This window comes from Bombina bombina, unplaced genomic scaffold (genome assembly GCF_027579735.1).
Source record: "Bombina bombina isolate aBomBom1 unplaced genomic scaffold, aBomBom1.pri scaffold_795, whole genome shotgun sequence".
Lineage (NCBI taxonomy): Eukaryota > Metazoa > Chordata > Amphibia > Anura > Bombinatoridae > Bombina > Bombina bombina.
Window position 1 is genome coordinate 67,280 of NW_026510897.1, and position 14,400 is coordinate 81,679.

Consider the following 14,400-nt stretch of genomic DNA (forward strand, 5'->3'; position numbering starts at 1 on the left):
CTACTGAAGAGATTAATATGGATATAGCTAAACCCTAAATCCTTGCTTGCAGGGAAAAGAACACAAAAAAAGGAATTCCTTCAGTCACCAAACTTCACCTCCTCCATTGACAGAGGCAAAGAGAATGACTGGGGATTATGGGTAGGGGAGTGACATTTAACAGCTTTGCTGTGGTGCTCTTTGCCTTGTCCTGCTGGACAGGAGTGATATTCCCACTAGTAATTGAATGACGTTGTGGACTCTACATATTTTAGGAAAGAAATCAAAGCTTTTTTTTTTTATTCTACACTTGTGAATCATTAAAGAAAATTATAAGCTCAGCTGTACTCGCCAGAAGCTACGCACAATAAGTCATGTTTACACCTGTGTGCACATAAGCTCATCTGTACTCTCCAGTAGCTACGCACAATAAGTCTCTTACTTACACCTGTGTCCATAAGATCAACTCTATTCTTCAGAAGCTACTTATGATAAGTCTTCACTTATCTGCTTATGGAGCAGAGTATGGTTGCACAGGAGGGAGCAGAGTAATCAGCACAAGCCCCTGTTAACACTGATTTGTTAAGACTCAATGGCCGCTAGAAAGAAAGAAAAATCCTTTTCAGAGCATCTATATCCTTTAGACATAGTAAGGAGAACGAAAAAAAAAAAGTCAGCCCAGATTAAGCTCTCACCAAAAAGAATATGCGTGCATCTCTGATCACGCCTTGTTGACCCGGTGTGTCTTGTAAGCCGCAAGGAACCTGACACTCTTAACATCACACCCTGATGCTGCAGCAGGGTCGCCACTAGAAATTTTGGGGTCCCTGACTTAACCATTAATCAGCCCCCCTCTCCTTTGACATGTGCAATTTTTGACCAAGTGACTAAAAAGTATATGCACTTTATTCTTCTTGTGTGTAGACTTTATATCCACTGTGTGTGTATGTATATATATATATATATATATATATATATATATATATATATATATATATATATTTGTGTATTGAGGAGGAAAGATTTCTGCATGGTTTTAAATATAGAATTTCTACAGCATTGTCAAATAATCATAAATACACTGCTGCTAAAAAATAAATAAATGTGTTTTTATGGACCCCTGGCCCCACCATACAATACCACACTGAAGTTACAATCCAAAATTGCACAAAGAAATATAAAACATTTGCTAAGTAAGTCCTACCTCCTCTGCAAATGAAAGTGATCTGCCGTCTGACTCAGGCACACACTGTACAAACAAAGTGCCAAGTCTGTCACACTGTGCATAGTGGTTTAGTGCACACTCAGAAATCCTCTCAAATGCTAATACTTTACACCTTGTACTTACATCTCCCATGCTCAATTAGCACTTTTTTTTTCCACTTCTTGCCTCATGGGGCCTCCCTGGCCCATTGGGCCCCTGACAGGAGTCACCCCCTGATGGCAGCCCTGTGCTGCAGACAGCTGTTTTATGAGGCAATCACAATTATATGAAGAACATAACCAACTACAGTACGCAGTAATGGTTACTACCTACAGTATGAGACAGGCTGAAGGTTACTAGTCTGTTCCACTCCAGCATTATAGAAACAAAAAGCAAGAAGCAGGTTACACTAAGCAAATACTTTTTATTTGTACTCCCACTATGGTCAAAACTCAGGGCAAGCAGAATACAATTTCGCAAACACAGCTATCTTGAAAACAATAAAAATTTAGGTTTATAAAACATGAGTTTTCGGTAAGTAAAAACCGTATACTTTATCTGTAGAACAATGTCTGATTATTTACAACGCAACACAAAATTACGTTAGCTGAAGTACTTCAGGCACCCCGGCAGCTAAGTTATCAGATCACAGCTCTGGAAAATGGTCCTAGTGCCGTCTGGATTTAAAACGTTCTTCGTTCAGTTAACTGGAAAGGAAAGAAGAAAAAAATTCAAATGAAAAGAAAAAGGCGACACAGACCCTATGGTATAACAGCAATGTGCTAAGTACTTGTGCTCACACTGCAATGCTCTGTTACACTGTGTTCCCATTACTGCAGGGTTCTACCTTTTCTTCATTTGCATAAGTGCCAGGTGACTGTCACCTGTAAGAAGGTAAGGCCAGGAGGAACCACAAAACATTCTTAAAACGTTAGATGACAAGATCGTCCCTTAAACCTCAATTGCCCAGTAGAACACCCACACTTGCCTCTGCACAAACGCTTCTGCTCGCACCCACACTTGCCTCTGCCCAAACGCTTCTGCTCGCACCCACACTTGCCTCTGCCCAAACGCTTCTGCTGGCACGCACCCACACTTGCCTCTGCACAAACGCTTCTGCTGGCACGCACCCACACTTGCCTCTGCCCAAACGCTTCTGCTGGCACGCACCCACACTTGCCTCTGCCCAAACGCTTCTGCTCGCACCCACACTTGCCTCTGCCCAAACGCTTCTGCTGGCACGCACCCACACTTGCCTCTGCACAAACGCTTCTGCTGGCACGCACCCACACTTGCCTCTGCCCAAACGCTTCTGCTGGCACGCACCCACACTTGCCTCTGCCCAAACGCTTCTGCTCGCACCCACACTTGCCTCTGCACAAACGCTTCTGCTGGCACGCACCCACACTTGCCTCTGCACAAACGCTTCTGCTGGCACGCACCCACACTTGCCTCTGCACAAACGCTTCTGCTGGCACGCACCCACACTTGCCTCTGCACAAACGCTTCTGCTGGCACGCACCCACACTTGCCTCTGCACAAACGCTTCTGCTGGCACGCACCCACACTTGCCTCTGCACAAACGCTTCTGCTGGCACGCACCCACACTTGCCTCTGCACAAACGCTTCTGCTCGCACGCACCCACACTTGCCTCTGCACAAACGCTTCTGCTCGCACCCACACTTGCCTCTGCACAAACGCTTCTGCTGGCACCCACACTTGCCTCTGCACAAACGCTTCTGCTGGCACCCACACTTGCCTCTGCACAAACGCTTCTGCTGGCACCCACACTTGCCTCTGCACAAACGCTTCTGCTGGCACCCACACTTGCCTCTGCACAAACGCTTCTGCTGGCACCCACACTTGCCTCTGCACAAACGCTTCTGCTGGCACCCACACTTGCCTCTGCACAAACGCTTCTGCTCGCACCCACACTTGCCTCTGCACAAACGCTTCTGCTCGCACCCACACTTGCCTCTGCACAAACGCTTCTGCTCGCACCCACACTTGCCTCTGCACAAACGCTTCTGCTCGCACCCACACTTGCCTCTGCACAAACGCTTCTGCTGGCACGCACCCACACTTGCCTCTGCACAAACGCTTCTGCTGGCACGCACCCGGGCCTCTGCACAAACGCTTCTGCTGGCACGCACCCGGGCCTCTGCACAAACGCTTCTGCTGGCACGCACCCGGGCCTCTGCTCAAACGCTTCTGCTGGCACCCACACTTGCCTCTGCTCAAACGCTTCTGCTGGCACGCACACTTGCCTCTGCTCAAACGCTTCTGCTGGCACGCACACTTGCCTCTGCTCAAACGCTTCTGCTGGCACCCACACTTGCCTCTGCACAAACGCTTCTGCTGGCACCCACACTTGCCTCTGCACAAACGCTTCTGCTCGCACCCACACTTGCCTCTGCACAAACGCTTCTGCTCGCACCCACACTTGCCTCTGCACAAACGCTTCTGCTCGCACCCACACTTGCCTCTGCACAAACGCTTCTGCTCGCACCCACACTTGCCTCTGCACAAACGCTTCTGCTGGCACGCACACTTGCCTCTGCTCAAACGCTTCTGCTGGCACCCACACTTGCCTCTGCACAAACGCTTCTGCTCGCACCCATACTTGCCTCTGCACAAACGCTTCTGCTGGCACGCACCCGGGCCTCTGCTCAAACGCTTCTGCTGGCACGCACCCGGGCCTCTGCACAAACGCTTCTGCTGGCACCCACACTTGCCTCTGCACAAACGCTTCTGCTCGCACCCACACTTGCCTCTGCACAAACGCTTCTGCTCGCACCCACACTTGCCTCTGCACAAACGCTTCTGCTCGCACCCACAATTGCCTCTGCACAAACGCTTCTGCTCGCACCCACACTTGCCTCTGCACAAACGCTTCTGCTCGCACCCACACTTGCCTCTGCACAAACGCTTCTGCTGGCACGCACCCGGGCCTCTGCACAAACGCTTCTGCTCGCACCCATACTTGCCTCTGCACAAACGCTTCTGCTGGCACGCACCCGGGCCTCTGCTCAAACGCTTCTGCTGGCACGCACCCGGGCCTCTGCACAAACGCTTCTGCTGGCACCCACACTTGCCTCTGCACAAACGCTTCTGCTCGCACCCACACTTGCCTCTGCACAAACGCTTCTGCTGGCACGCACCCGGGCCTCTGCTCAAACGCTTCTGCTGGCACGCACCCGGGCCTCTGCACAAACGCTTCTGCTGGCACCCACACTTGCCTCTGCACAAACGCTTCTGCTGGCACCCACACTTGCCTCTGCACAAACGCTTCTGCTGGCACCCACACTTGCCTCTGCACAAACGCTTCTGCTGGCACCCACACTTGCCTCTGCACAAACGCTTCTGCTGGCACCCACACTTGCCTCTGCACAAACGCTTCTGCTGGCACCCACACTTGCCTCTGCACAAACGCTTCTGCTGGCACCCACACTGGCCTCTGCACAAACGCTTCTGCTGGCACCCACACTTGCCTCTGCACAAACGCTTCTGCTGGCACCCACACTTGCCTCTGCACAAACGCTTCTGCTCGCACCCACACTTGCCTCTGCACAAACGCTTCTGCTCGCACCCACACTTGCCTCTGCACAAACGCTTCTGCTGGCACGCACCCGGGCCTCTGCACAAACGCTTCTGCTGGCATGCACCCGGGCCTCTGCACAAACGCTTCTGCTGGCACGCACCCGGGCCTCTGCTCAAACGCTTCTGCTGGCACCCACACTTGCCTCTGCTCAAACGCTTCTGCTGGCACGCACACTTGCCTCTGCTCAAACGCTTCTGCTGGCACGCACACTTGCCTCTGCTCAAACGCTTCTGCTGGCACGCACACTTGCCTCTGCACAAACGCTTCTGCTGGCACCCACACTTGCCTCTGCACAAACGCTTCTGCCCGCACCCACACTTGCCTCTGCACAAACGCTTCTGCTCGCACCCACACTTGCCTCTGCACAAACGCTTCTGCTCGCACCCACACTTGCCTCTGCACAAACGCTTCTGCTCGCACCCACACTTGCCTCTGCACAAACGCTTCTGCTGGCACGCACCCGGGCCTCTGCACAAACGCTTCTGCTCGCACCCATACTTGCCTCTGCACAAACGCTTCTGCTGGCACGCACCCGGGCCTCTGCTCAAACGCTTCTGCTGGCACGCACCCGGGCCTCTGCACAAACGCTTCTGCTGGCACCCACACTTGCCTCTGCACAAACGCTTCTGCTGGCACCCACACTTGCCTCTGCACAAACGCTTCTGCTCGCACCCACACTTGCCTCTGCACAAACGCTTCTGCTGGCACGCACCCGGGCCTCTGCTCAAACGCTTCTGCTGGCACGCACCCGGGCCTCTGCACAAACGCTTCTGCTGGCACCCACACTTGCCTCTGCACAAACGCTTCTGCTGGCACCCACACTTGCCTCTGCACAAACGCTTCTGCTGGCACCCACACTTGCCTCTGCACAAACGCTTCTGCTGGCACCCACACTTGCCTCTGCACAAACGCTTCTGCTGGCACCCACACTTGCCTCTGCACAAACGCTTCTGCTGGCACGCACCCACACTTGCCTCTGCACAAACGCTTCTGCTCGCACCCACACCTGCCTCTGCACAAACGCTTTTGCACGCACCCACACTTGCCTCTGCACAAACGCTTCTGCTCGCACCCACACCTGCCTCTGCACAAACGCTTCTGCACGCACCCACACTTGCCTCTGCACAAACGCTTCTGCTGGCACGCACCCACACTTGCCTCTGCACAAACGCTTCTGCTTGCACCCACACTTGCCTCTGCACAAACGCTTCTGCTCGCACCCACACTTGCCTCTGCACAAACGCTTCTGCTCGCACCCACACTTGCCTCTGCACAAACGCTTCTGCTCGCACCCACACTTGCCTCTGCACAAACGCTTCTGCTGGCACGCACCCACACTTGCCTCTGCACAAACGCTTCTGCTGGCACGCACCCACACGGGCCTCTGCACAAACGCTTCTGCTGGCACGCACCCACACGGGCCTCTGCACAAACGCTTCTGCTGGCACGCACCCTGGCCTCTGCACAAACGCTTCTGCTGGCACGCACCCGGGCCTCTGCACAAACGCTTCTGCTGGCACGCACCCGGGCCTCTGCACAAACGCTTCTGCTGGCACGCACCCGGGCCTCTGCACAAACGCTTCTGCTGGCACGCACCCGGGCCTCTGCACAAACGCTTCTGCTGGCACGCTACACCCGGCCTCTGCACAAACGCTTCTGCACGCACGCTACACCGGCCTCTGCACAAACGCTTCTGCACGCACGCTACACTGGCCTCTAGGCGCGTACACACAAGTTAGTAGACATTTAGCACGTATTTAAGCGATGGAGCAAAAAGCCACTTCTGCACCTTATAGGTGCACAGCTATATATAGCAGGGTTCTTCAAACCACAGGTCGGGACCCATTAGAGTTTCGCAACACCATGTTTTCTGGGTCAAGACTTGTGTGTGGGTTGTAGGGCAGTGTGTGTGTTGGGCGTGCAAGAGTTGCAGGGCAGTGTGTATGCACTGTAGTTTTCAGACTAAGCATAAAATAGGGTTGCAAAGGTATGCAGTGTCATGGCACTGGGCCATGGGAAATAAATTTGAATAACCCTGATTTATAGGTTAGAGCGCGGTTTGCCGGAACGGAGCAGAACTTGCTGGATTATGTGCTGAGCACAGAATTTATGTAACACACATGGGAGCTACAGCTCACATTATGTCAGAGATTTAGATATGTGCTCAGTAATGCAGGAAATGCACAATTATAAAATTCCCTTTGCACAATTTCTTATTTCCTTTTGTTTAACTCTTGTGACTATTCAGTTTTCATTGTAATGAGTGAGCGTGACACATTGTCGCCATCTAGTGCCCAATGATGGCGTTAGGCTCTGGGCTGTAAGAGCAGATATCTTCTAATGGCACAGTGTTGTCCTGTCAAAGAACGGACACCGCTCATACTAAAGGACACCCAAAGGTTTCAAATAGAGCATATGATCTTAAACATCTTTGCAATTTACTTTATCAAATTTGCTTCAATCTCTAAAAATCCTTTATTGAAGGAGCAGCAGCTAGCTGAAAGCATCTGGTAAACCAATGGAAAAAATAGAAATTTACAACCAATTTTTATATCTTGGCCTATATCCCTGGGTAATACCTACCAATGAAGAACCCCTCCTTAAAAATGTTCTAACCACAATCTGGTCTCTGTGGCAATCGCGAGATTTCTAAATAAAAAATGGCCTTCTCAATAGTGGGAAATAAAAAGCCTCCTATTTCTTACCATGTCGTTTTTATCAATTGCTTTTAAAAAGACATCACTCACAGCTGCTGGAGTTCTGGTTATCTAGTAACATATAGAGTACTACAGGCCTGTGAGTCTGACTTCAGCAGATTTGTCTGGCACTAATACATATCTGATGAATTGTCTGATTATTACACGTTAGCAGGATAATTAGTCTAACAGTTTGTAAGTCCAGAACAGGCAAGCACGTGACCCAGGGTGAAAGCATTGAAAGGTGTCTTTAAATCAAAATATAATCTGCAGAAATAGCCAGTGAGCAGCTACAAAGTTCTGACGGATAGTTGTGCCGGCCCTGGCCTGTTTCTGACAAGCCAGAGAACACCAAAACCACTGTAAAATGGAGGACCCCCCCCCACAGCACATGGTAGAAAAAAAAAAAAAAGCTTGAGAGTTAAAGAGAGCCACTTGATTATCTCCATTTATGTGAAAAAAGGAAATTTATGCTTACCTGATAAATTTATTTCTTTTTCGACGAGTCCACAGATCCTTACTTGTGAGATTACGCCTCCTGGTCAGCAGGAGGCGGCAAAGAGCACCACAGCAGAGCTGTTAAATAGCTCCTCCCTTCCCTCCCACTCCAGTCATTCGACCAAAGTTAGGAAGAGAAAGGAAAAGCCAAGGTGCAGAGGGTGTCTGAAGTTTATCAAAAATTTAATAACCTGTCTCATCAGAACAGGGAGGGCCGTGGACTCATCGTATCGAAAAAGAAATACATCATGTAAGCATAAATTTCCTTTTCAAGATACGATGAGTCCACGGCTTTCATCCTTACTTGTGGGATACAATACCAAAGCTATAGTACACGGATGAAAGGGAGGGACAAGACAGGGAACCTAAACGGAAGGCACCACTGCTTGAAGAACCTTGCTCACAAAAACAGCCTCAGCTGAGATAAAAAGGTATCAAATTTGTAAAATTAATAAAAACAGAGAAGACCAAGTTGCAGCTTCGCAAAACTGTACAACAGAAGCATCCAGTTAGAATGCCCATGAGGAAGCAACAGCCCTAGTGGAATGAGCAGTAATTCTTTCAGAAGACCGCTGATCAGTAGTCTCCAAAGCAAAACGGAGGAAACTCCTTCAACCACAAAGAGAGGTAGCCGTAGCTTTCTGACCCCTAGGTTTCCCTGAAAAAAAAAAAAAAACGACAAAGAAAATGATTGACGAAAATCCTTAGAAGCTTGCAAGTAAAACTTCAAGCACGGACTATAACTGAATTATGAAGCAGACTTTCTTTCTGAGAAGGATTAGGACACAAAAAAGGAACAATATCCTGAGTAATGTTCTTGTCTGAAACAACCTTAAAAAGAAAACCAGGTTCAGTACGAAACACTACCTTATCCGCATGAAAAACATAATTTATGTAAGAACTTACCTGATAAATTCATTTCTTTCATATTAACAAGAGTCCATGAGCTAGTGACGTATGGGATATACATTCCTACCAGGAGGGGCAAAGTTTCCCAAACCTTAAAATGCCTATAAATACACCCCTCACCACACCCACAAATCAGTTTAACGAATAGCCAAGAAGTGGGGTGATAAGAAAAAAAGTGCGAAGCATATAAAATAAGGAATTGGAATAATTGTGCTTTATACAAAAAAATCATAACCACCACAAAAAAGGGTGGGCCTCATGGACTCTTGTTAATATGAAAGAAATGAATTTATCAGGTAAGTTCTTACATAAATTATGTTTTCTTTCATGTAATTAACAAGAGTCCATGAGCTAGTGACGTATGGGATAATGACTACCCAAGATGTGGATCTTTCCACACAAGAGTCACTAGAGAGGGAGGGATAAAATAAAGACAGCCAATTCCTGCTGAAAATAATCCACACCCAAAATAAAGTTTAACAAAAAACATAAGCAGAAGATTCAAACTGAAACCGCTGCCTGAAGAACTTTTCTACCAAAAACTGCTTCAGAAGAAGAAAACACATCAAAATGGTAGAATTTAGTAAAAGTATGCAAAGAGGACCAAGTTGCTGCTTTGCAGATCTGGTCAACCGAAGCTTCATTCCTAAACGCCCAGGAAGTAGATACTGACCTAGTAGAATGAGCTGTAATTCTCTGAGGCGGAATTTTACCCGACTCAACATAGGCAAGATGAATTAAAGATTTCAACCAAGATGCCAAAGAAATGGCAGAAGCTTTCTGGCCTTTCCTAGAACCGGAAAAGATAACAAATAGACTAGAAGTCTTACAGAAAGATTTCGTAGCTTCAACATAATATTTCAAAGCTCTAACAACATCCAAAGAATGCAACGATTTCTCCTTAGAATTCTTAGGATTAGGACATAATGAAGGAACCACAATTTCTCTACTAATGTTGTTGGAATTCACAACTTTAGGTAAAAATTCAAAAGAAGTTCGCAACACCGCCTTATCCTGATGAAGAATCAGAAAAGGAGACTCACAAGAAAGAGCAGATAATTCAGAAACTCTTCTGGCAGAAGAGATGGCCAAAAGGAACAAAACTTTCCAAGAAAGTAATTTAATATCCAATGAATGCATAGGTTCAAATGGAGGAGCTTGAAGAGCCCCCAGAACCAAATTCAAACTCCAAGGAGGAGAAATTGACTTAATGACAGGCTTTATACGAACCAAAGCTTGTACAAAACAATGAATATCAGGAAGAATAGCAATCTTTCTGTGAAAAAGAACAGAAAGAGCAGAGATTTGACCTTTCAAGGAACTTGCGGACAAACCCTTATCTAAACCATCCTGAAGAAATTGTAATATTCTCGGTATTCTAAAAGAATGCCAAGAAAAATGATGAGAAAGACACCAAGAAATATAAGTCTTCCAGACTCTATAATATATCTCTCTGGATACAGATTTACGAGCCTGTAACATAGTATTAATCACAGAGTCAGAGAAACCTCTTTGACCAAGAATCAAGCGTTCAATCTCCATACCTTTAAATTTAAGGATTTCAGATCCTGATGGAAAAAAGGACCTTGAGACAAAAGGTCTGGTCTTAACGGAAGAGTCCACGGTTGGCAAGAGGCCATCCGGACAGGATCCGCATACCAAAACCTGTGAGGCCATGCCGGAGCTACCAGCAGAACAAACGAGCATTCCTTCAGAATCTTGGAGATTACTCTTGGAAGAAGAACTAGAGGCGGAAAGATATAGGCAGGATGATACTTCCAAGGAAGTGAAAATGCATCCACTGCCTCCGCCTGAGGATCCCGGGATCTGGACAGATACCTGGGAAGTTTCTTGTTTAGATGAGAAGCCATCAGATCTATTTCTGGAAGTTCCCACATTTGAACAATCTGAAGAAATACCTCTGGGTGAAGAGACCATTCGCCCGGATGCAACGTTTGGCGACTGAGATAATCCGCTTTCCAATTGTCCATACCTGGGATATAAACCGCAGAGATTAGACAGGAGCTGGATTCCGCCCAAACCAAAATTCGAGATACTTCTTTCATAGCCAGAGGACTGTGAGTCCCTCCTTGATGATTGATGTATGCCACAGTTGTGACATTGTCTTATCTGAAAACAATGAACAACTCTCTCTTCAGAAGAGGCCAAGACTGAAGAGCTCTGAAAATTGCACGGAGTTCCAAAATATTGATCGGAAATCTCACCTCCTGAGATTCCCAAACCCCTTGTGCCGTCAGATACCCCCACACAGCTCCCCAACCTGTAAGACTTGTATCTGTTGAGATTATAGTCCAGGTCGGAAGAACAAAGAAGCCCCCTGAACTAAACGATGGTGATCTGTCCACCATGTCAGAGAGTGTCGTAAAATCGGTTTAAAGATATTAATTGAGATATCTTTGAGTAATCCCTGCACCATTGGTTCAGCATACAGAGCTGAAGAGGTCGCATGTGAAAACGAGCAAAGGAGATCGCATCTGATGCGGCAGTCCTAAGACCCAACATTTCCATGCATAAGGCTACCAAAGGGAATGATTGTGACTGAAGGTTTTGACAAGCTGATATCAATGTTAAACTTCTCTTGTCTGACAAGGACAGAGTCATAGACACTGAATTTATCTAGAAACCTAAAAAGGTTACCCTTATCTGAGGAATCAATGAACTGATTGGTAAATTGATCCTCCAACCATGAACTTGAAGAAACAACACAAGTCGATTCGTATGAGATTCTTCGAAAATGAGAAGACTGAGCAAGTACCAAGATATCGTCCAAATAAGGAAATACCAAAACCCTATTCTCTGATTACAGAAAGAAGGGCACCGAGAACCTTTGAAAAAAATTCTTGGAACTGAGGCTAGGCCAAACAGTAGAGCCACAAAACTGGTAATGCTTGTCTAAAAAGAGAATCTCAGATACTAAAAGTGATCTGGATGAATCGGAATATGCAGATACACATCCTGTAAATCTATTGTAGACATATAATGCCCTTGCTAAACAAAAGGCAGGATAGTCCTACAGTAACCATCTTGAATGTTGGTATCCTAACATAACGATTCAATAATGATAGATCCAGAACTGGTCTGAAGGAATTGACCTTCTTTGGTACAATGAAGAGATAAAATAAAACCCCAGCCCCTGTTCCAGAACTGGAACTGGCATAAATACTCCAGCCAACTCTAGATCTGAAACACATTTCAGAAATGCTGAGCCTTGCTGTGTCAACTGGGACACGGGAAAGAAAAGAATCTCTTAGCAGGAGGCCTTAACTTGAAGCCAATTCTGTACCTTTCTGAAACAATGTTTCTGAAACCAGAGATTAAGAACGGAATTGATCCAAATTTCTTTGAAGAAAACGTAATCTGCCCCATACCAGCTGAGCTGGAATAAGGGCCGCACCTTCATAGATACTTAGGAGCTGGCTATAGGTTTCTATAAGGCTTGGATATATTCCAAACTGGAAATAGTTTCCAAACTGATACCGCTCCTGAGGATGAAGGATCAGGCTTTTGTTCCTTGTTGTGAGGAAAGGAACGAAATGATTATTTACCCTGGAAAGAAAGGGAAAGCAAAGTTGACTTAGAAGACATGTCAGCATTCCAAGTTTAATCCATAAAGCTTTTCTAGCTAAAATAGCTAGAGACATATACCTGACATCAACTCTAATGATATCAAAAGATGGTATCACCAATAAAATTATTAGCATGTTATAGAATAATAATAATGCTATAAAATTATGATCTGTTACTTGTTGCGCTAAAGCTTCTAACCAAAAAGTTGAAGCTGCAGCAACATCCGCTAAAAATATAGCAGGTCTAAGAAGATTACCTGAACATAAGTAAGCTTTTCTTAGAAAAGATTCAATTTTCCTATCTAAAGGATCCTTAAATGAAGTACTATCTGCCATAGGAATAGTAGTACATTAGCAGGAGTAGAGACAGCCCCATAACCTTAGGGATTTTTGTTCCAAAAAACTCTAATCTGTCAGATGGCACAGGATATAATTTGCTTAAACGTCTAGAAGGAGTAAATAAATTACCCAAATTATTCCATTCCCTGGAAATTACTTCAGAAATAGCATCAGGGAGATAAAACACTTCTGGAATAACTACAGGAGATTTAAAAACCTTATTTAAACGTTTACATTTAGTATCAAGAGGACCAGAATCCTCTATTTCTAATGCAAATAACACTTCTTTAAGTAAAGAACGAATAAATTCCATCTTGAACAAATACAAAGATTTATCAGCATCAACCTCTGAGACAGAAACCTCTGAACCAGAAGAACCATTATCAGTATCAGAATGATGATGTTCATTTAAAAATTCATCTGAAAAAAAGAGAAGTTTTAAAAGACTTTTATGTATACTAGAAGGAGAAATAACAGACATAGCCTTCTTAATGGATTTAAAAAATAAAATCTCTTATGTTATCAGGAACACTCTGAAAATTAGATGTTGACGGACAGCAACAGGTAATGTAACAGTACTAAAGGAAATTTTATCTGCATTAATAAGTTTGACATGACATGCAATACAAATAACAGCTGGAGAAAACAGATACCAAAAGTTTATAGCAGACTTAGCTTGGTAGCTCCAGCACTGTGCAGTGATTTTCCTGTAGTATCTTCTGACTCAGTTGCAACGTGGAACATCTTGCAATATGTAAAAGAAAAAAACAACATATAAAGCAAAATTGATCAAATTCCTTAAATGACAGTTTCAGGAATGGGAAAAAAATGCCAGTGAACAAGCTTCTAGCAACCAGAAGCAATAAATAATGAGACTTAAATAATGTGGAGACAAAAATGACGCCCATATTTTTTAGCGCCAAAAAAGACGCCCACATTATTTGGCGCCTAAATACTTTTGGCGCCAAAAATGACGCCACATCCGGAACGCCGACATCTTTGACGCAAAATAACGTCAAAAAATGACGCAACTTCCGGCGACACGTAAGACGCCGGAAACGGAAAAGAATTTTTGCGCCAAAAAAGTCCGCGCCAAGAATGACGCAATAAAATGAAGCATTTTCAGCCCCCGCGAGCCTAACAGCCCACAGGGAAAAAAGTCAAATTTTTGAGGTAAGAAAAAATATGATAATTCAATGCATAATCCCAAATATGAAACTGACTGTCTGGAAATAAGGAAAGTTGAACATTCTGAGTCAAGGCAAATAAATGTTTGAATACATATATTTAGAACTTTATAAATAAAGTGCCCAACCATAGCTTAGAGTGTCACAGAAAATAAGACTTACTTACCCCAGGACACTCATCTACATGTTTGTAGAAAGCCAAACCAGTACTGAAACGAGAATCAGTAGAGGAAATGGTAAATATAAGAGTATATCGTCGATCTGAAAAGGGAGGTAAGAGATGAATCTCTACGACCGATAACAGAGAACCTTATGAAATAGACCCCGTAGAAGGAGATCACTGCATTCAATAGGCAATACTCTCTTCACATCCCTCTGACATTCACTGCACGCTGAGAG

General features: G+C 45.6%; 1 protein-coding gene across 2 annotated transcripts in view; it reads right to left on the reverse strand.

Annotated features, from left to right (window-relative positions):
- Positions 1-1,587: 1,587 nt before the first annotated feature.
- The window catches only part of LOC128643516 (putative RNA-binding protein Luc7-like 1), a 102,259-nt gene continuing 89,446 nt past the window's right edge, over positions 1,588-14,400 (reverse strand). For both annotated transcript variants that reach the window (XM_053696362.1, XM_053696361.1), the window contains exon 10: positions 1,588-1,890. The gene's annotated coding sequence lies outside the window, so the exon portion shown is untranslated. The remainder of the gene's footprint in view (positions 1,891-14,400) is intronic.